Here is a 21,766-nt window from a genome sequence, read left to right on the forward strand (position 1 = left end):
GTTCTTGAGATTCGCTGTCGAAATTTGCTGACCATTTCACTGTGTGTGCCACTGTGCGGACCGATTTTCTGACCTTTTGTCTGGCACCCCGACCATTGCTGGGGAGGCCGAGCAGCGGTAGTAATTGCCTGACCTCACACTAGCCACCGACAGTACGAGAAAAGGGACGGGCAGGACGGGCCGAATCTGTAAACCATTCACGTCCCAAAAAGCAGAATGAGGTGGAATGAGCAGGGCGATGATGTTTTTCGGCGCAAATTCCAGGAGACAAAAATCCCTCTTCGTTTCTCGTTTCTCGACCGCACGGCCCAGAAAGGGGCTGGCCTTTGTTACGGAAAGTTTTCTTCATTTGGCTTTCATCCTGCTTAGCGTATTGTTCTTTGTTGCTTATTTAAATAAGCGGGAACAATAAAAAGCTGCGACTTATCAGCAGAAGAATTACGTCCAGTACAAGGTGGTCTTTGTGGATGGTCTTGAGGACAGCAACTGGTCATCTGACTGCAATGAACGGGGCGGAGGCCAGCTCTACGATTGTGGCAGGGGAATTCCAATTTGTTCATGCAAGTTGCCGGGCGCAGTCATGTTTTCTCTCTATGTTTCTGTGCATAGCAATTACCATAACAGTGTTAAAATGGAGAAACTCCTCAATTTGCAGTATGCATCGTTTCATGCGGCTTTTTTAAATAATTTCTAGTAATAAACACATTACGTGTAAACTTTAATTCAAAGTAACATCAAAAACATGCAAATTAAAAACAATTTTTTCGTTTCTCGGTTTTGCCTTCCCTTCTGTCATATTGAAAACCATTTATGCTCAACAACCAATGAACATAGACATTCAGGTATCGTTTTAGTATGCAGTTAGTATGCAGCTGGGATTTCAAAACTGTAATAAATAACGACTGTATGTATGCCAAAGAACTACCTTTTCCTTGCTCAAGACACAAGTTACAACTCTTACGTTACTTCATCCATTCGAGATCTACCATCTCTTCCGATCCGTTAATTGTCGCTGATTGAGTGATTTGGGATAAAAAAAACCATCAAGGAAATGTTATGAGCCAGACATAAAAAATCAAAACAATCAACATCTTTTTTTACTGAGCTTAAGTCACATTGCGGAACTCTTTAAGAGAAATGTTTACTAAACAATTTTCATTTATTAGCTAAATAAATCCATTGTAGTGCACTACAAATTTCATTTGGATAATAGATTTTTACATTTCATTGGGCAGTTGAATGTGAAATTGAGAATCATTTAAGATAACAAGTTTAGCATTGAATATGACGACAGAATATACAATCTTATCCATTAAAATTCGCACTTGTCTGCTTCCATTTCCTGCGAAAACAAGGATTCAATCTGGATGCAATCGTTCTTAACGCATGCCCAGCGGCAGCCGCTTTCCAATCTTCACTTTTATGGTAACACAATCTCGCTTTATGGCCCAACCCGCTCCGAAAAGCCGCACCGAGCGCCAAAGCTGCCAGCAGAACTCAACTTCCTTATTTCAGACTCCAATTTCCCACAACAATTCCATTCATAGTGCCGCTATCGGTACCGTGGTCTCCGTTCATCATCACCATCATCAGCCCTAGAGAACCAATTTTAATGCTTGTCGATTGCATCAAATCACTCAACAGGCACTAACGGTCCGGACCGGCATCGTCGTCCCTTCTCGCGGAACGCGACGGATCGTCTTTTCGGCTTCCGGATTCCGGTGACGGCGTGGGATCGATCACGACACGCAAATACCACGCCACGGAACAATCGTATCTCGACTTCCGTCTCGACTTATCGACGTGCATGATTGCTTCAGTCATTTAATCAGCTTCACACCGAAGGTATCACGCGGAGAGCCGCTGCGTTCCCTTCCACCTGTTCCCCTCTCGTCCACTCGTCCGCCTCTATTCTCAATCCAGTGATAACTATCTTTACTAGCGCGTGTTCTCCGGTCCTCGCGTGTTCGCGTGCTCATGTTCCGGCGCAAAACGATCATCTCATCGCAGCCGGGAGCAATAAAAATTCCGCTTCCTTCGGCTTCGCCATCGACAGCCATCGGTTGGAGAACGTAATAAAGCCATTATCACTTCCTGATATCATTTCTGCTGCTGCCATGCTTCGGGGCCGTGCGCGATCCACTTCGATGATAATGTTTTTGGCAACACTTTCGGCACCGGGCGCTCGTCGCTAGCCGTACGATTGGCAACATCCCCGTGGCATTGGGCTACACGGCAAGGCCTCACACCCGTTCTCTCCTACTCAGCAGTTGGTCACGCTTGGTTGGTGGTTCGGCCGGCGACTGCCAGTGCCTCACGTACACACACTTATCAGCAGAAAGACATTTATTTGATCTTTATAGGATTCCGATACTATGGCCGACGGCGTAAAGGGCCCGCTCCGCGTTGAAAGCGAAATTGGTTTTCGGTCTGAATGGCGCTGAACAGTCCACGAAGAGGAAAAGAAAATGGAGCAATATGGAAGCCGCGCGCAAAAGAGTAGCGTCGCAACGGTGGTTGGAGAATTGAAAACTGCAAGAAATGATGAATTATTCATGTTCGTTCGCCACACGCCATGATCGCCATTGCTGGGGAGGAGGCTGAATTCTTGACGATCCTTGATGAGAAGTGCGGTGGTCGCAACGAAGGTGATGATTGACGAATCAGCATCTCATCACTAGCTTGCATCCTGCTTTCTTATGGCATCCTTTTTATTCAGCTCAGAACATGTGTTTTGACCGACAACTGAAAACCGAGAACTGTCCACAAATGTCCACGTTGCGTGTTGCGATTCCATTACTCCACTGTATTCGACAGCTGTCAGGACGAAGGGAAATAAAAAGCTTCCACGAGGAACTCCCTCAAATTGACTCAAACTCACCGATACACCATCGTTACCTCTCTCTCTAAATCTTCGGATTCAAAATGAAAAAAAAACAAAACTATCTTCTTGCCCTTCCGTCGATTTGTATACGTGGCCCAGCCGGTGACACCGACAATGGATTGCAAAAGTATTTCAATTATTTCTGCGACCATCTTTCGGGGCATTAGGCTGACTGGCGTTGTGCATCTTTTGCGCTGAGCAATCGCATTTGCAGACCGGAACAAAACCGATCGTACACCGCGCTGTGAGCCTGTCTGTGGTTGGTGCACGTTGGTTCCGGTGGCCACATCAACATTTTCACATTCTTCTCTCCCTACCCCATCATGGGTGTTGTGGGGAATGAAGATAAATCTTTAAAATTTATACTCTCCCACCACCATACACACAATACGACAAATTGTTTCCCTCATTTCCTCTCCAGGAGCAGAAGCAAGGGCAGCAGAGGTCTCGCCCCAATGGGGGTACGATCCTTGGCGTCCTCGGCCAACCTTTGCCAAACCGGGCACCACCTCGTGGTTACTGGTCGGTCGAATGTTGCGCTGGAGTTCGTACGAGTGAGTGGTCGCTTCATCCATCCAGCGCCGCGGTAAATCTCGCCCACTGACCGGGCGCCAGTGAAGCGGAAAATCCCCCACCGCCGGCACCAGGTCGCTCGGTAAGACGCTGTCAAGGCTGTGGCGCTACCGCTACGACTGTTGCTTTCCCATTTATGTTTCTTTTCCATCTTCCATCTTCAACTTCCCCAAAAAACCTGACTCTTGCTTCCGTGAGCTCGGATGCTGGTGGTGGTGCTGGTGCTGCTGCTACTGCAAGCTGAATCAGTAACACCCAGGACAGATGGACACGGACACTGGACTGGCCTGGCCTGGCGCTTTGTGGGGGGTAAGAGCGAGACGATCTCAAAGTCAGCTCCAAAACCAGTCCCCCCTGTCCCGTTGTTGAGTGAAGTGGAAAATGCTTTTTCCATTCCGCTTCCCTGCTACCTTTACCGGGCACAATCCGCGTGTTGGTGACCTCAGAGCTAATGCACGATCACAGCGACCGTCTTCTGACATGCCATCTGCTTCTTTGTGCGCTGGTTGGTTGGGCGGACGGACGGACGGACGGACAGAAGGACGGACAGTCAGCACAGTTTCAGTGACAGTGTCAGCGGCATTGATGGCGTTGGCCAAAGGCATAACCTTACCACTGCTGCCATATGCTGTCAGAGACGCGCACACATACATACCGGTACGTATGTGCGCATGGTGTTCCATATGAGGCCACCGGGCTTGGCAGAGAGATAAAGTGGCGCTCCCTAATCCGCCGGAACGTCTGAAGTTTACTGCTGCTATCTGGTTGTTGTTGGTGGTTGCGCCATGGATGCCAAGTGTTTTATTTCTTTTCTCATCTCCTTAAAATATGGCTCCTTGTGTGGAACGGGGATCGGGGACCAGGACTTGGACTCCTCCCGTCAGTTCGTCCATCTTGGCTAATGTTTGTTTGCATCACACACTGCTTTCCGTCCCGTCCCGTTTTGTTGACTTGTTTTGCTCGCTCTAAGGACGAATGCTTCCTTTTTTTTCTTCGCCGTGCACGTTTGCACGATGTTGTGAAAGTTTTTAAGTGCTCGCACACAGGATCTACACCGAGAGGGGAACTGTTATCGTGCACCTCCAACAGAATGGCTGGCGATGGAGATGGAACGCGTTGTAATGTGCGCTCCACACGATACTGCCTCGTGGAGCGAACGGAAAACATTCCATTTTCTCTTGTAACGTAAGCGCAGAAGCGAGCCACTAGTAGCGATTGAGGCAATTATTATCATTTCACCGACACAAACACACGAGCACACGAGCGTCGCTTCTGGGGTCACAGGGTACGCTATTGCTCCGCCAATAGGTAACAACCTGCAGATGTCAAGGTCTGTCTATCGCACACCACCACCATCACCACCACCACCACCACCATTCAATGCACTTCCCGTGGAAAACGATTAGAGGAACAAGCGCTTGTTGGCGTTTTCAGCACCAGCGCTCGCACCCGCGTGTTCGGATGTGCGATTTCAATGGTGGACGAGCGGCAAAATGTGAAATTAATTCCTGACACTGACAGCTAATACTGCTCGGCTCGCTTTGGTGTAATGGCCACTGCGGGATGGAGTGGGGCCACCACCCGCCAGTATTCTGCACCGGTCGTCGGCAGCAACATAATCATTTTGGATAAACCAGCACTCACAGCACATGGAGCACACATGTGCATGAGTTTGTGAGGGCGATTGTGTACGTGTGATTGATATCGATCGCGAAAAGAAAATTGGTTCCACTCAATCGGTGACCAATGGTGACGGTGTGGTGATGGCTGGTGGTGGTGAAAAGAATGGAGCGCAATTAAGGGGAGAGATTCGCGTAGTTAGCGTTAGTTGCTACTGGCAAGCCAAAAACGGCGAACACACTCCATCCACCAACCGACTGACAATCTGCTTTGTAACTGTAAATGTGATCCGGTTGTGAATTGGTGGTTGTTGAACTGTAGCGGAGGAAACGGTGGTCTTTCAAAACGGTTTTCAGCAAATTAGAACGTGTAGTGCAAAAGTGGAAACGTGAATGGGATGCGAGAGATTGGATGGTGATGATAAAGGCGGTTTCATTTTGTAATCCGGAAGCACTGTTAATTTCACCGAAGCAGCATTTTGATTGCGGCTGATTAAAAATGTTTCGTTGTTGTTTTGGTGCAATTTTCGCTTTTGGTACCGTTTTGATTGGATAATCTGCACAGCTAGCTTTCTAAACAACACAGCATGTGTTTAACTGACGTTTAAAGAGAACCTTGAGCCGATTGGAACATGATGTAGTTTTGGTGCCTATGGACACTCTTTCCATGCCGGTAAGAATTGAGAGGTTCAACAAATCGACACGTTTCATAAATACAAGAGCTGTACAGTGGTACTTGTGACGGAACCTTATGCAAAACGGATGCGTTTGAGATGCTTTGCGGCAGGAAAATATAAGACCTTACAAATCAAGGAGAAATCAACGACAGGTAAACATTAGTTGAGCTTTGGATAGAAAAGTTGCATAAATAAGTTAAATTTACTTATATTATCCTGAATGTTCATTAGGAATATCCATTTACATTAACAATAGTCTAGGTGTAAGTTAAATTATTTCATTAAAAAGCACTCATCAAAATGTATGTAGACCTATACACTCAACGATCCCATTGGGTTCGAATCTTTGTTTCCTATTCTTCTATTGTTTTGCTGAACAAACACTCCAGTAGAACATTTGAATGGAACATATGGCATATTAAAAAAGTACATAAAATGCTAATAAATGAATGACGGCCATTGATTTGGTAAAATGGATGAACAGAAGAAAATGTATACTACGAAAAGCAGACAAAAAGTGAAAAATGTAAACAAAAGTAAGGATGTAAAATAAATCTATTTTGATAAAAAGTTTATTTGCTATCATTTTACTGATTTTAAAACAATATTGCCCAAACGTTCATTGATTTCATGCTTAAAAAAAGGATGTTCTTTTTGTAGAAAGTATCATAAATAGTTATCCCTCACCAGAAACGATTTACGATTAGTTACAATTAGATTGATCTATGCAAGCACTTCTATCAATCAATATATTATTTTTTTTTTTCAGACGAAGCGAATAGTTACCAAAACTTTACCCAATTGTTTAGCGAACTCTCTCACGAAGAGTGCAACAGCTTGCAATTCCTCCCTGATCATCATCTTCCGTCTACATGATTAAGTTTCAGGCGTAACAGTATGCTTTAAGCACTGCTGAGTAATGGGACGGTGGTTTGATTGATTTTCCAAAACGCTTATCCTCATAAATTAGAAACACACTGGCCCTTCTTAACGTCTTGCGCCACGTTGCATCAACGGCAGAGCACCACCTCAAGCACCTCAAGAAGGTCAGCCTTGTGAACCTCAGGCCACCAAACGAGCAAGAAAATCACACTTTTTGGGACGATAGCTGGAATTCATTACCACTAGAGGTCCGCCAGGCCCGGGAGCAGTGCAGTGGCTTGCTGGAGCGATGGATTTTTCCTGTCGCTCGCTCGGAAAAGCCAGAAGAAATGGAAACTTTTATCGCATCCAAACTTTAGAGCCCGAGCGTTGGGTAAGTTGCGGGCTGGTAAGCGGACCATAGATAAATTGCACTATTTCCGATGCTACCCACCATCCCATCGAGTGTTTGCCCATCATGCCCGCTCCCCAGGTACCGCTCCAACCCAGCCCAGTTGTTGTTTCATTTGTTTTAAAACCCTCTCTCAAGTTGCTTCGCTGCGGTGTTGGTATCTTCCGTTCTGTGGCGTTCGGGCGTGCCATGGCCGTTTACTTCATCCTGGTCTGGTGGTCTGGTGGTGCTTCGTCTTTGTAAACAATTTCCTGGGTTTTTGTTTTGGTCATTTCCTGCAGTCCCGTCAAACTCAACCACGTCCACACTGGGGCTGCGCAGGGCATTAGTTAGCTCCCTGGTCTGGGCCAACTGGGCGGACCCGTCGACGCGAAGCGAAAAGGCGGACCTGACCAATGCTTCTTCCTTCGGTCGTCCATTGATAAATGCTCTCCAGGTTCAGCCACACGTTTAGCTCTACAAGCTGCCGACCGACTAACTGGCCAGTAAAGCTACTCAACACCAACAACAACAACAGCTCCGCATCCATCGCGAACGCACAGACACAGAGGAAAGCATTTCAACAAATGAATTCCGATACCATATTGAATGAAAATATTTAAATTAATCGGACGGAAAGATGAATCCCATTACTAAGGCACGATTCGAGCATCGGAGTGGGCGGGTGCCCTAACAGCTACTCGGCAATTCTTGCTTTTGCACACGACTGCCATCGGAATGCTCTCGGAATGCCCATGGGCGCACATCAGAACGCGTCCGTTGTACCGTGAAGTCCATGTATTGGCTACGGATACACTCTTCCTATCTCTCTATCTCTCCTATCGGCCACCATTTGATCCGTTGTGCATCATTGCATATGTAAATCGGCAGCAAATCGAGGTCATGCGGCCAACACCGGCCATCATGGCGGTGCACTGCTCATCGGACGGGATGCCCACGGACTACGAGCTGGAAAGCGCTCATCGCCCTCCACCCGATGCTGTGTAATTGATATGAATTGTTCGCATAGATAAGTCTGCAAATACACGTTCACTAATTCGAGGAATTTAGATTGATTACAACGAACCAACCCCTTTCCAGTGGGAGCTTAGTTGGGAGAGGGAAACAGCGGGTGGAGACCGATACCACTTTGAGCACAAATGCTACAACATATCATGCCCACGAAGGAGGGTGAGAAAGGGGTTAGTACGCTCGATGATACAATGGTAGGATGTAGCGGAAATGCAATCATGAACGCTTTGATAATGTTGCATCACACAGTGGCATCAGGCCCATGGAGTGACATGGGAGTGACTCAATACACGACCATTATTGATTTTGCATTTTTGTTTTCGTTCGGGTTTTGTCTTGTTGCGAGAGTGACATTCCGGGGGAGGGAGGTGATTGGACGATTGCTATCGCTGTGCAACATTATGTCCAGTTTCAGTAAAAAAAAAATCTAAACACAATGTTGGCAATTTCAAGTTGAGAACAAACATTTTCGATGGAAAGTGATTCAGCGGCAGATTAATTGGCGTAGTTGCACAACAGGCACTTAATGTGAAGTGCTATGTGCTGGTTTATAGATTCAATGCAGCTTTTGACAGATCAGATGTTCCTATGTAAAATTAAAAAATAAAACAGCATTGCTTTGAAAACAGAGTTTAAATGGATTCAGTCTTATTTGATAAACTGACGTGAAACCAATATTTCAGGTTTAGAAATGGTTTACGCATTTCATTTTATGCATAAATGATGGTACTCTTGTTTTCAACTGCCCTATGGTTCTGATTATCAATTTAAACTATTCTTAATTAAACTGCAAATAATGCTGCTGGTAAGTTTTCTTCTCGCATCGCTTAAAACCGAATTGCCATCTTTTATTTAAAAAAAGCAAACAGTTGAACGAAAGAAAGCGATAAAGAGATAGAAAAAAGTTAGTGACTTAAGATGATCTGGAACTGATCATTATAACGCTTTATCATGATATTGATTTCAAATTATCGACTCGAATCAATCCTCGTCCTCTACATCGAGCTTTCTCGTGTTTCTTCATCAAAAGTGTATCTCTACTCTTATTCTCTCTGACCCTCACTAGTGGATTAGTGGACCGTCCAATAGAATAATAAATGTTTTTAACAAATACTCGAACTCTACAGACGCAAACACAGCAAAGCGGTGCTATGTGGTTGATTTTAAAGTTCAACAGTTCAAGTCTTCATTTGTTTTGACGCAGTAAATAATAATTCGCTTGAAGAGAAAAAAAAACTATCACACCCACCTCCAGCTGACACCTAGCCAGGGATGTCTTCGAAACCAGTGCAATCGTCCGGAGCTAGTCGTCCCGAAAATAAAAAAAATTGTCCCCGAAAAGCTTCATTCGCCTGACGCTGATTACGGAGCGCGCGGGCGCGCTGCTCTGTACATAAATCTAGCCGCATCCCCAAAATCCGGAGAAAATGGGAAACAGCTCACGGCTGTAAACTGAAACTTATTTGATTTCCACCCGACCCACCCGCTGAACCGGCGGACCAGTGCCGACCAGTGCCGGCTTCAGCTCGATTACATCTGCGTCCGCTGTTTTCGGCTGTCCGCTGTGTCGTTTTCGTTTTCGCCGCCGTCGCCACCGAGCAGAGACCCCTCTGGGCTTTCATTCGAAATGGAAACGAGGATCGTAAATTTCTTCAGCGTGCGAGCGCGCGCGTCCCTTCGAAGATGGCGGTTGGTGAATAGGAGGCGGACTGGAAAAAGATAAAAGTGAGACGCGAGGGAGCGAGGAGCGCCAGACCAGCGGCTGGGAAACACATTTCCTCTCGAGGCACTTTTTGGGTCGGTCGGTCGGTCGGTCGCGTCCGCCTGGTCCGACGAAACGGGCGAGGAAACATCCTGGAAATCGTTAACCGGTGCCCGGTGGCGTGACGATAATGATACCGTCCGCTACCACACAGCGTATGCCGGGCGCGTTTGCACGGATTGCACCGGAATGCCACCCGGAATGGGGATCAAATTTCCGTAATCAAGCCACAGCCTATCCAACAAACTGTCCACTTCGCTGCTTCCTTTTTGCGGTCCAGAAATGGGAGAAAGGGAGAGAGAAAGAGAGAGAGAGAGAGAGAGAGAGAGAGTAAGAGAGAGGAAGCGAAGAGGAAAAGGGAAACGAAAAGAGTCCCACGAGTGCCGAGCTTAGAACCATTTGGGGACAGGTGAGCTGCAGAGCTGGCTGGCTGGCTGGTTGGCCATAATGAATCTGTTCCTTGCGCTCGCTGCGGGCGCAACCACTTTTGGGCCGGGGTTTTTTTCCTCGGTGGTGTTTGTCCAATAACCAAGGATTAATGTGGACAAATTTGGTGAGATTTAAGGGCACGGGATGCATTATAGGCGCTCTCTGCATTTCTCATAAGCTGCCACTCTGCCAGTTTAATCGATTTAAGCCGGAGGATTTGTCTTTGGTTTTCCATTTTGCGATTTAAACTCGAATGCCGAGTCTCGCCGTTTATGCTCTGAGCCCGTGAAACTAAGTGATTCTTATGTTTGATGCATTTAATTAAGCTCCTCTTCACTATTACACAATCTACGCTATCGAGTTCCGGACTTCTATTGGATGCACTTGAAAGGCCGAAGAAGTGATAATCAAACGGAATGGACTGCAATTTGCAGGATTATTCTGTTCAAAAGGAGCTGTTTTTTCTGGGTGGAAAAAATACAATCCACTGCACTCCGAGTTTTCCTTCATTTCCAATAATGGCCCAGTTCATTTGACCTCCCTTTGTACCCAGCATCCAGAGTGCCATGCCAGTGTCCGGAAAGTACCGGTTACTTCACGCCGAGCGTAACCTTATGCCATTCGCTTGGACAGAAAGAATGAAAGAAAGAAAGCAAAACATCCGTCCATCGGGAACTCACGCGGGCCTGGCCTGGGAAATTTCCATTAATTTCAACTTTCTCAATGCCATCGGCTTAGCCGTGCGCTCGAGAAGAAAGAAACTAAATCATCTTATCACCTGCAAATTATCTTGTTGGTTCTTCTGACGTCGCCGTCAGACCGTTGCACCCACTCTTGGTGCAGCATACCATTATCGGGCGAGCCTTTTGTTCTCGGTGCGCAACGCTTTCGCGAAAGAGTTAAATCCCTCAAACGGAACGGGCGAGCGAGCGTCGAGCGAAAACAAGCCACGGAAGGTGGTTTGGTAGCAAAAAAAAATAGAAGGGAAAAACGAACCGATGGCCGTGGGCGCAACGTCGCCTCGGAGCCCAGAGAGCGAGAAGGATTTAAACAGGATTTCGCAAGCACCGCCGTGCACGCCAGATAGAGGTGTCGAGCGGAAAAGGGGGGGGGGGGGGGCGAAAAGATTGAGATTTCGAATTCGTTGGAGAATTTGGTCTGTAAAGTTACGCCGAACGTTAGTTTTGAAGCAGCAGGCGATGGCCGGGATGGATAGGGAATGTATAATTTATCAAGGAAATCATTTGCGAGTGGAGCAGAGTGCAGAGTGCAGGGTGTGGAGGGTGAAGGCACTCGTCCGTGGAACCCTCTGAGCACCGGGTGGGTTCAGGATAATGCTATCAGGCCCGGAACAGTCGGCAGTCAGCGCTCATCAAAAACGTGGTGGTCGTCAGCGTAGCACGGTATGTAAAGTGTTCCGGCCGGTCGCGGCAATCCAACAGAAGGTTTGAAGTGCGCCCCTAGAACAAAAGCGGAACAGAGGCGAACAGCTTTGGGCCAACAATTTCATAAAGTAGATAGCTAGGTGCTGGGTATGGAAGAGGAAGCTCTGCTTCGCTTCATTTTCCACCTTCATAATTGTCTTTGTACTTTGAAATGAAATGTCCTTCACGGTTTTGGCGTCGCGGAATTGACTGCTTGACAGTATTTCCATTTTTCTGGATCACAATTTCACGCGCTCGGTGAGCTATTGTTAGAACGGCGTTTCCAAAACCACGTTTGAGGAATAGTTGAAGAAGAATAAAGCCTCATGTTGAGCTATTTGGAATTGAATTTGTGTTTTTATGGCGATGGAAATCAGAATAGTTCAAAAGTAAAGCCAATAATTACACATTCAAAGTACGGTTACTGGTTAGCAGAGAAGTTTAGGTTTTCTTTTGCGTTATTTTAAGAATTTTAGATTTATTTATTTTCAAAATGTTTGTGGCCCTCTGAACCAAGGATCAGAAATAGTACAAAAAGTTTTCATGGAGCATTACCAAAAAGTGCCTTTGGGCTTTTGATGGTGAATATATCGGTCCAGCATTATTGGTTTTTGTTCACGTAAAAGCACACAGTTAGTATTAATTATTTCCAATCAAGATCCAGAGTATCAAGATTCCAGAGATTCACAAAGTATAGATCTCTTATTTGGTGAAGTCTGAAACAATTTAATGATCAACTCCATTCTAATGCGGCAATGGTTAGACAAAAGTTGCACAAACTTTTCTGAACTGAATCTTTTGAAATACATTCAAATTTCAATCCTGTGACAATAAGTCAATGAAAACTATATTTTTAAATGTTCAATAAACCAATATTTCCCGTTACCAATTTTAAATTGCTCATCACCGTTGTCGTGTGTATAGTATCCGATTTATGCCATTTGGCATCAACGTTGGGAAACATGTTTTGTTGCTGCAGTTTAAAATATCCATCAGTCCCTGGACCATTTTATCACATAATTTGGAGGTACATGGTTTTATTAAATGTTCTTTTTCGCACCAAACCCCAACGCCTGTGACGGTGTTCGTGGCCAGAGAGCTAAAGACAATTCCAAAACTGGTCATCGTACCGGAAATAAAAAATTATGTAGCTCCGTTGCCAAATCCCGAAGATGGAGGCGCCAGGTATCCTGTAAATTGCATTTAGATGAAAAGGGTCGCACAAAATAATTTGGCAGACTACGAGCTTGAGCTTTTAACGGAAAGTTATCAAAACAGTATTTTATTTCCATTTTACAATGTTGAAATGCAAATCTTTGATGCATGACTTTGAGCAAATAAGCTGCTTTGCATAGCGATACTATGCTGCGATACTCAATCAGCTAGCTACATCGCTTCAATGCCACATTATTCAGCCGTACAGCTTCAAACCCCTCGTAGCACACACAACTCACTCGATTTGTAAACAGCTCCACGATGTCATGTTAATCTTTTCCATCAAAACCAAAACACACACTGGGCCCCCCGCTGGAGGAGCGTAGTCGCAATGTCTTTCAAAAGCGTCACATCAGTTGAAGTCGAAACGAAATCCGCTCTGCCGCCACTCGACTCGACATCGAGGCATCACCGCGGTTCCGAGAACGCAAATGAACGATAGTTCCTGCCGGATTCCACTCACTCCACCAAAAAAAAAAAAAACAGTCACTGTGTGCTGTGCTTTCGGGCACGGTCGCGTGAAAGGATATCCCGGAGCCGCCGGTGCTGGTCGGTCGGGCAAATGGAATCACAAACAGTAAAGACGCTGATGCCCAATGAAATAAAAGATATGACAACGGCAGACCGTTCAGAGCAAATGATACCATAACCTCCCTTTCCTTCCCCGCTCTTTTTCTCTCTCTCCCATAAAGCGCCATTGCCAGAGCGATTCGACCAGATTCGGAACACGCCAGCGGGTACCCTCCATCGGTTGACTGCTGCATTCTGTGTGTTCTCTGTGTTTGTGAATCGCTGTCGCTGTCGCTGGTAGTTCTCTGCATTCATTCCTCGAACAAAGCCACACATAAACACAGACACACAGACCGGTTCGCTCCCTTGACGACGATTACGACGATGGTGGGTGGGTGGTCTGCTACGGAACCATGGCTACGGAACGGCTCCACGGGCTGGGCTGTTAACTTGACCCACCACCAGTCCGCCAGTCGCCCTTCGTCCCGCGAACGGAAGGAAACTATTTTCCGAGCCATCGGTGGGATTCTGTTTACTCAGGATAAAATTCGTCTTCGCCAGTCAGACTGTCAGCAGCCGGAACTGGAGCCCCCCCCCCATGACGGGTTCGGGTGGTAGCTAGTAGCGCCGCTCGTTCGCTGCCATTCGACCGCAGGCGAATTGCCAATTAGTGGTTGCTTTCCGGTCCCTATTTTTATTTATGTTCAAACCGTTCCGTTTACTCTTGTTTCTGATGTTTTCGCTTTATTATTCATATTTTTGTTTTTCTGACAATCCAGTGGAGGGGGCGAGGGTGCGAGGGTGTCCTCTCTTGCTCCCACGACAGTAAAAACGGATCGGATAGTGTGTGGTGCCTCGGTGGCCACGCCAATGCCAACCGACAGCAAAAGGGCAACGAACGGTAGCAAAACCTATTCGTCATCGATGCCACAGGCACATTGGCCTCCCTGGGAGGATGTGGAATGTGAGGAGGACTGTGTTGTCTGAGAAGGCAATATTGAATTACTCGACACACAAAACTCCGCACACTCCCCGATGATAGGAGCTGGTTCTGCTGTACTTCCGGGAAACCGACGCCAACTCCAACTCCCGCAACGCCTCCGTTGCTGCGCGATGCTTTGTCTTTGCGTTTGGGGCTGGCTCCCGGAAAATTGGCGTCATCCTGAGGGAATCTGCTGGTCTTGTGATGATACTTGGTCGGATGACAGGACCCACTTCCTTTCCTTTCACTTTTCTTTCCGATTGCACAGCATCACGGTGTGTGGGTTTGTGTGGGAGCGAGCGCTACATTAGTCACGGACAAACGGTGGATCCGTATAAATAAACAATGTTATAAATGATGGTAGCATAATGACTGCGCTCCAGCTCCGTGGCCACTCTCCAGCACTCGCCAGCACTCGTTGAAAGGCAGAACAGCTTACTTCCTTTTTCTTCTGCTTCACGAGCCGCCAAATAGCACATCCGCTCGGTCGGTGTCAGTTACAACCCGGGTCCCGTTTTAGTATCGTCGCATATGCACAGCAAGAGAGGAGAGTGGGGGGGGGGGGAAGGCGAAGTGAACGAACTTGCTCGAGGTTCGGGTGGCTCTTTTCTTTTGCTCTTCAGAAAAGCGGCAGCTCCGGGCAGCATCTCGACCTGTTTTGGAATGGTAATTTTAATCCACTCCCAGTCGCGAACACGAGGAGCCAGCAACAGTAAAATAGTCACTCATTAACATTTTCGAATGAGTATTGCTTCGATTGCGGGGGGAGGTTTGAGCGTGGGAAGAGTGAGCTTACGTGAAGACGAAGGAGCACTCGTGGGCGCTGCGTTTTTGGCGGGGAGTGGAGCGTTGTAATGCTCATTATTTTCTGATTATTTGCATCTGACGCAATGGAACACCGATACCTTGTACTTTTGATGATAGTAATAGATAGGGAGGATTGAATAAATAGAACATCAAACGAATGCACAGTAACGGCATTATGAGGAATGCAGCGTCCTGAGTAGCTATTTTCACCTCAAACTTTTCTGCTTTTTAACAATCAAATATATCGTTTCCTTTGCTCACTGATCATACACTTTTTGCGTAAATTCAACAGGCTTGTATGTTAAGTAAGACTACTTTGCACCAGGAGCAACTGGATTCATAATATTCTAAATCCCAGACGCATTTGGCTTCAATTAAACCTCCGCACTATGAGTTGTTAGATGAAAATGTTGTTGTCGTCATTTATTGTCTTAATTAAGGAGTAATACTAGGTACCGTTTGGTGTGTTAAATGTGTAACTCAGCGACACACCTCACTAATAGATGCTCAATTAATGTTTTCAATATCTTTCTCTCATATTCTTACACAAGTTCATCGAGCTGCTTGACCATTCGACCCCGCATTTGTGTTTCAGTAATGATTCATTTGAATTTAAGACGGGTTATTGTGAGTGCAGCCCCGAAAAGAAGCATTTTCCTTGCAAATTTGGTAAAATATCCTCCCAACTAGCGTCTGTCTAACTTTAAACTGCTCATCTCATCTTGATGGCCTGTTCCTTTAATTTCACAATGGTAGCGCATGCAATCATCATGAATTCATCATCCGGAATTATTCCTGTGTCTTAAATAGTAAGGAACGCTAAGAATAATATGAAGTCTCCATATGTGATAAAGGTAGACTTATCATTGACTAAAATTACTACAACCGCTTTAGGGGATTGTATTTTAGGTTTGTTTGATGCTATATTTTAACTGTCTTGCAAATAGCAGGCGGCCGATTGTAAGTATTTCATCGCAAGGGCAAAAGTAATACATTTTGAAAATATTTAAAGTTTGAGTTAAAAATGAATCTTTTCACAAGGCTTGATTTCGCCTTTTTTAAGTACGATCTGTATCACGGTATGGTATTAACTTTTATGAAAAGTTGTACACGTTGCTCTATTGATTTTCTGGTCAAAAGCTACATCAAACATTTTTTTCAATTATAACTCAAACCTTTTATCTCGAATCCAACTTGAATATCGATGAACGACCCAGCGATGACAATGGACACCGAAATATTGCTCTTTTTTCTATCAATCGATCGCTCTTTGGCAGCCACTACCGTGGGCACGCTGCATGAGATTTCTAAAATGTCCCACCATCGCATCCGTATCAGTTACGTTCTCAGCCCACCCCATCATGCTGGCCAGCTTGACGCCCCATCATTTATCACACAAATGCATCTATGAATGATTCATCTATTTCGGGCGCGTGTTTTAGTATTCATAACTTTTCCAACGTTTTTTTTTCCTTGCCAATCCCTTCCCCACAACGGGATTCTCATCATTTGTGACTTTGGGATCGGTTCTCGGATTCCCTCGCCTGTCACTTCCGTTATTCTTGTGTTTGGAATTCGATTCGCAACAATCGAACAGAGCGTAGTGCCCGAAAGTCGGCGTTAGAATCGGGACTTGATCGGAATATTTATGTGCGCCTGGTTGGATTAGACAAGAGAGCAGCAGCAGCAGCAGCATCAGCAGAGAAACCAACACTCCCACATCATTACGCCAAAATAGCTGTTTTGTTGCTCGAGGGGTGGAAAAAAAATGCCTCCATGAACTCACTCGAAGGGCAGCATCCCCTGCACGGATTAACTTCGACGGTCGTTGACGGTTGTTGGGTCGGCTAACGAGGGATTATGTTGCTTGCATTGCTGCTGCTCCTGCTGCTCCATTGAACCTGCCAACGGAAAGGAGTCTTATTTGCTGTAGATCAATTTATGTGAAACGAATTCGCCCGTGCCGTCGTTATAGACAATGCTGTGTGAGTGCGGGGCCACCAACACAACACGTTGACGACATTCGCTTAGCGCCGCTACCGGAAGGCCATATGCGTTACTTCCAGCACACATGCCAAGCAACTCACTGAACTGAAGCAACGTGGAAGGTTTGTTGGTTTTTCTGGGGGGAGAGACCATGGAGGTCTGGCCGTGGCAGTCGAAGAAGAATTGTATCCCATTTCTCTCTCTCTCTCTCCACCGAGGACCTCACTTCCGGTACACTCGAAGAGGCGACCACCATGCGCTTAAGTGGATGAAAGCCAAGTAATACTTGGCTCGTTTTGCAATAGCCGCTGACTACTAGCAGTTCGATAGCAGGGGAATAAAGAGAAGAGAAGAGAGAGAGAGAGAGAGAGAGCGAACGAAAAAAAAATACACTGGAACCAGGCCACCGACGAATTTCGACGACTCGCGTCTTACTGGCCAAGTCAACGATTTTTCCATCCACCGAAATCGAATGGCCGGCACCAGCTCTGGTGCAAAAGCCTCCTCCGAGAGCCCTGGCGCTGACAGTGACATGCCGAAGGCGGATAATGAAGAGGCGTAATTATCTCATAATCCAATTAGCAGACGTTAAGATTTCGGTGCCACAGAACCGACAGAGCCCAGGACCGCGACCTCCGGTATGATAAATCGTTACTCATGTGCTCCGCTAAGTCGTGCGATGATATGTTGAGAAGCTGTTTACTGTTTTTTTTTTTCACCTCTTCCTTTTCTCTTTCCTCACCGTTCCACCGTTCGTGCTTTGTTGCTGACGATTAGTGTGGAGGGCGTGGAGTACGCAATGCCATCGCCATCAGACCATGGCGCACACGAGATGCGTGACGCAAACGGCGATGGCGGCGAGAAAACGGAAAGAAAATATTGATATTTCATCGTTAATGCGGCAGATGCGGTAATGCTTAATGGCCATTATGCATCAAATTGGGCGATTTGGACGAAGGACCCCGCAGTCAGCCAAACACCGTCAGTCCTGATCAAACAAGCGCATAGCGAGTGTGAGTGTAATGCGGATGTAAAGCTTTGGGTGGCCGCATATTGCAAGCCACAAGGTCACAGTTTTATTTTAAATACACTCCCGGGCTATATAAAATATGGGGCAAAAGATTACAAAAAGTCTTCAGTTAGTGCCAAACGAAGCGTAAACTCTTGCGTAAAAGTAAAATGTAACGCCAAATCGTTTGCGCTTTTGTAAAAAAAATATATAAAAGGTCAGGGGAGCGTAAAACTTAGCGTAAATTAAAATTCAGAAATGAAGTTATAACTTTAATTCTGGAGTCAAGGATACGAATGTAAACACGTTTGGCATTTTGGTATAGACTTTTATACGCCTGCCACACGAAGCGTAAACTTTTCGAAATTTGTTTACGCTAAAGGCAAGAACTATTACATTAAACTGCATAATGCAAATCATGATCATATTTACCTTCGTGAATGATGCCAAACTATTCGTTCCGATAATGATGTTACGCAATCTGGAAAAGACAAAACAACGATGAGTGCAGGTCGATTAGATGGCTTAAACAATGTGGAAGAGTTTATCGTGTTCTCGGTTCCGCCTGAACCACCACCCCCGGAAAACCCCGTGACCTGTTTGCGAGCATCGCAAATTACCGAAGATAAATCAAAAACCCACTTGCGGCAGTCCGAGATCAAGATCGCTCCGCGTGATTTGTGAGCCGAGCCACCGAATTTTAATGTTTCACAAGCGATTAGCTCGATAAAAGTTTGCCGATGTTTTTTAGAGTTTTTGGTTTTCTGTGCTTTTTTTTCTTGTTTTTTAGTCGATGAAACGCCCCAATGCATCATCATTCCAGCTCGCTCGCTCCCTCGCACGCTCGATCTACCGCCAACATCTTCATTTCGCCTAGATTCTGGGGGGATGTAGAGTGGGGAGAAACACTTACTTACGCCTGCGCGCACTTCACCTAATATCCTTATCAATCCATGTCATCGTTCCCTGCAACTCGTCGTCGTCGTCGTCGTCGTTGGGGGGAGGCAGAACGAAAAAGCTGCTCACCCTTCAGCAACCACCTTTCGCTGCGCAGAGCAACGGAGCCAGAAGCATCCTGAGGGACGTGGTGGGCTTGGCAAAAAGAGCGAAAAATTTCCTGACAAACTTTTGCGCTAAATTCCGGAACGCCGCTAGTGAGTTCGGTGGTGGACCGGGAAAGTAGGATCGGGGACAGAGCGGTCACTTGATGTTACGCTGAACCGACGTTTGGCTTTTTCCGGCACCGCTAGGCACCGCCCCGGGGCTTCCACTAATTTTTTGTTTGTTCTCAGTCCACCCCGCTCTCGGTCTGTGGACCTCTCTTTCCTTCACCTTTTTTTCTCTCACCTCACCGCATCCCGTTTGACCAGCGGCACCACAGACTAAGGCCCATAAGTTGTGGCGTGGGGGCGACGGGTGACGGGAGGGAAGAGAGCACCGAAAGTTTGAGACCGAGCGGCGACGTTCGAGCTACACGCTCCGCTCGCCCCAGGTTGATTTAAGCGGACTAAAATTTTCACATTAATTTCCAAATTAAATTAATTAAATTTAATCTCTTATCTTGTCAGTAATGCATTTTGTACGAGTTCAGCTTCCTGCCGGGCTGGGCAGGGCTCGGAAAACGGTTTCTATGTAACATTCCGGTTTTTTTCTTTCTTTCTGTGAAGCCTTTGGCTCGCTGGTCAACCGACCACCGCCGGTGCAGTTGCGAGATATGCGAGAAAGCATTGCAGCAGAAACTGCTTTGATGCCTTTTGGCCAATGGTTTGCCAATGCGTCGCGATGAAGGAGGAACGATAACTTTGCATAAGCATTTACACACATTTACATTTCCTGCTCCCTGTGGTTTGCACGTTGGTTTATGGCGGATAAGCCGCATATGACACACTAATCAGATTGGTGGAGGGTACCATTTTCTCTTGCCAAAAGCAACGGTAACGTTCCGGTGTCCATTACTGGTTGGATTGCATTTTCTGAAATAACTTTATCGGGGGAAAAAACAGCTTCATGCCACTAGTTTACGACTGATGTTATTTGTGCGATGAAAATAATGCTTCCCCCTCTCCCTACCCTTGGTATCGTGTGTCTCTTCTCAGTGACATCACCATCAACCAAGCCAAGTTGATGGTTGACATTTGTTTCATTTTGTTCCAGCAGCTCGCTCGCTTGTCCGCCCCTCCGCTCGTCTACCTCCCACTTTAACTATCTCCAAATAGTACCAGCAGCGGCAATAATAACTCATGCTCATGCTGCAGCCTCACCAGCGCACCCTTTTCTGGCGTTCTTTCAAAACTTTGCAACTCCGCATCGAATTTGGCAGGAAGTGGTTAACCAGACGATCCAAGCAAGGGGACACTTTTTGAGCGACGCTAAGAACGGAACGAGCCAGAGAGAGAGAGAGAGAGAGAGAGAGAGAGAGAGAGAGAGAGAGAGAGAGAAGGGTGTGTAATGTTAAATTAATTTCTGCTTTACACAAGCAGCATAAACTTCTCCTGAAGTTTGCTGCTGGTCAGGCACGTTTACGCGGAAGAGTCGTGAAGAGTACGGTGAGCTGGTACGGTGCTAGAGTGGATGCCAAGATGGTTCCGCCAAAGATGAGCAAAGTACGTGTGAAGTTGCGAAGGGAACTGCATCATCATGAAGTGACGTCGGTCGGCCGGTCGGTTGGTCCGTCGGTTGAGTTTGTAAGAATGAAACGAGAGCCAACACACACTTACACATACAAATACATGCGCTCCAAACTACTTGCGAAATTTAACTTTGTTTGGCGTGTGCTACTCTTATCGAAAGGAAGAGAGGAGTTTGGGTTCGTGCCCATACCGGAAGAGGTGGAAAGTGAAGTGCAATCTCTCTTGCGTCTTGGGGTGTTACTTTTAATTCCAGTGAAGAGTACATCGTCCGTCCAAGCGTTGTGCAAATGCAGGGCATCACAAGGGCCCTTGAGAAAGTGACGAAAGCGTCTGCGCTTGCTTTCGGAGCATAAGTTTCGAAACGACCGATGGCCGTCTTGCGATGGACAATTAGCATTTCCAACGCGTGGAGTACAATCGATCCGGAAAGTCACATCCGGATGCGGATGCCAACGACCTGCTGTCCATTACTTGGGCGAGGCACTTAGAGTAATTCTTTTTTAAATGTTTCGGAAACTGTTCGAGTACGAGTGCTCTTCAAATCAGTATTCAATTGATCAAAAGTTCAGGCATTTTCGTAGATTACTTTATTTAAAAAAATCTATCGTGACATTTCGATGATTAATTAATGTAAAGTAATCGTCGCTGTAATTCAAAACCATTGAAGCAGTACCAGATTAAACTGGAGGTTCCTTCTTCTATATCAGCTGATTAACTGCAACAGATTCTAGTACGTTCTAGAGTTTAAACTATGAGATTTTCTGGAGTTAGGGAATAGGAGCTCTAAAGAGAGGCAGCTATTACGAGCGGCTTTCACTTGCTATTCTGTTAATTACATCTGCTATCTTCGTTGTTTAACTGTCTCGAGCTAAACACTATTTGGACAAACACAAATTAACGTCAAACTCTTGAACGATTTACCTCACCCCGGGCACCGATATCCAAAGAAAACGTTCTAAACACTTTCCCGTTACC

The 21,766-nt window shown here is 46.1% G+C and overlaps 1 protein-coding gene across 3 annotated transcripts in view; it reads right to left on the reverse strand.

The window, feature by feature from the left end:
- The window catches only part of LOC126572131 (uncharacterized), a 221,483-nt gene that overhangs the window by 68,876 nt on the left and 130,841 nt on the right, over nt 1-21,766 (reverse strand). For all 3 annotated transcript variants that reach the window (XM_050231198.1, XM_050231197.1, XM_050231196.1), the window contains one exon: nt 18,594-18,642. The gene's annotated coding sequence lies outside the window, so the exon portion shown is untranslated. The remainder of the gene's footprint in view (nt 1-18,593; nt 18,643-21,766) is intronic.

This window comes from Anopheles aquasalis, chromosome 2 (genome assembly GCF_943734665.1).
Source record: "Anopheles aquasalis chromosome 2, idAnoAquaMG_Q_19, whole genome shotgun sequence".
NCBI lineage: Eukaryota > Metazoa > Arthropoda > Insecta > Diptera > Culicidae > Anopheles > Anopheles aquasalis.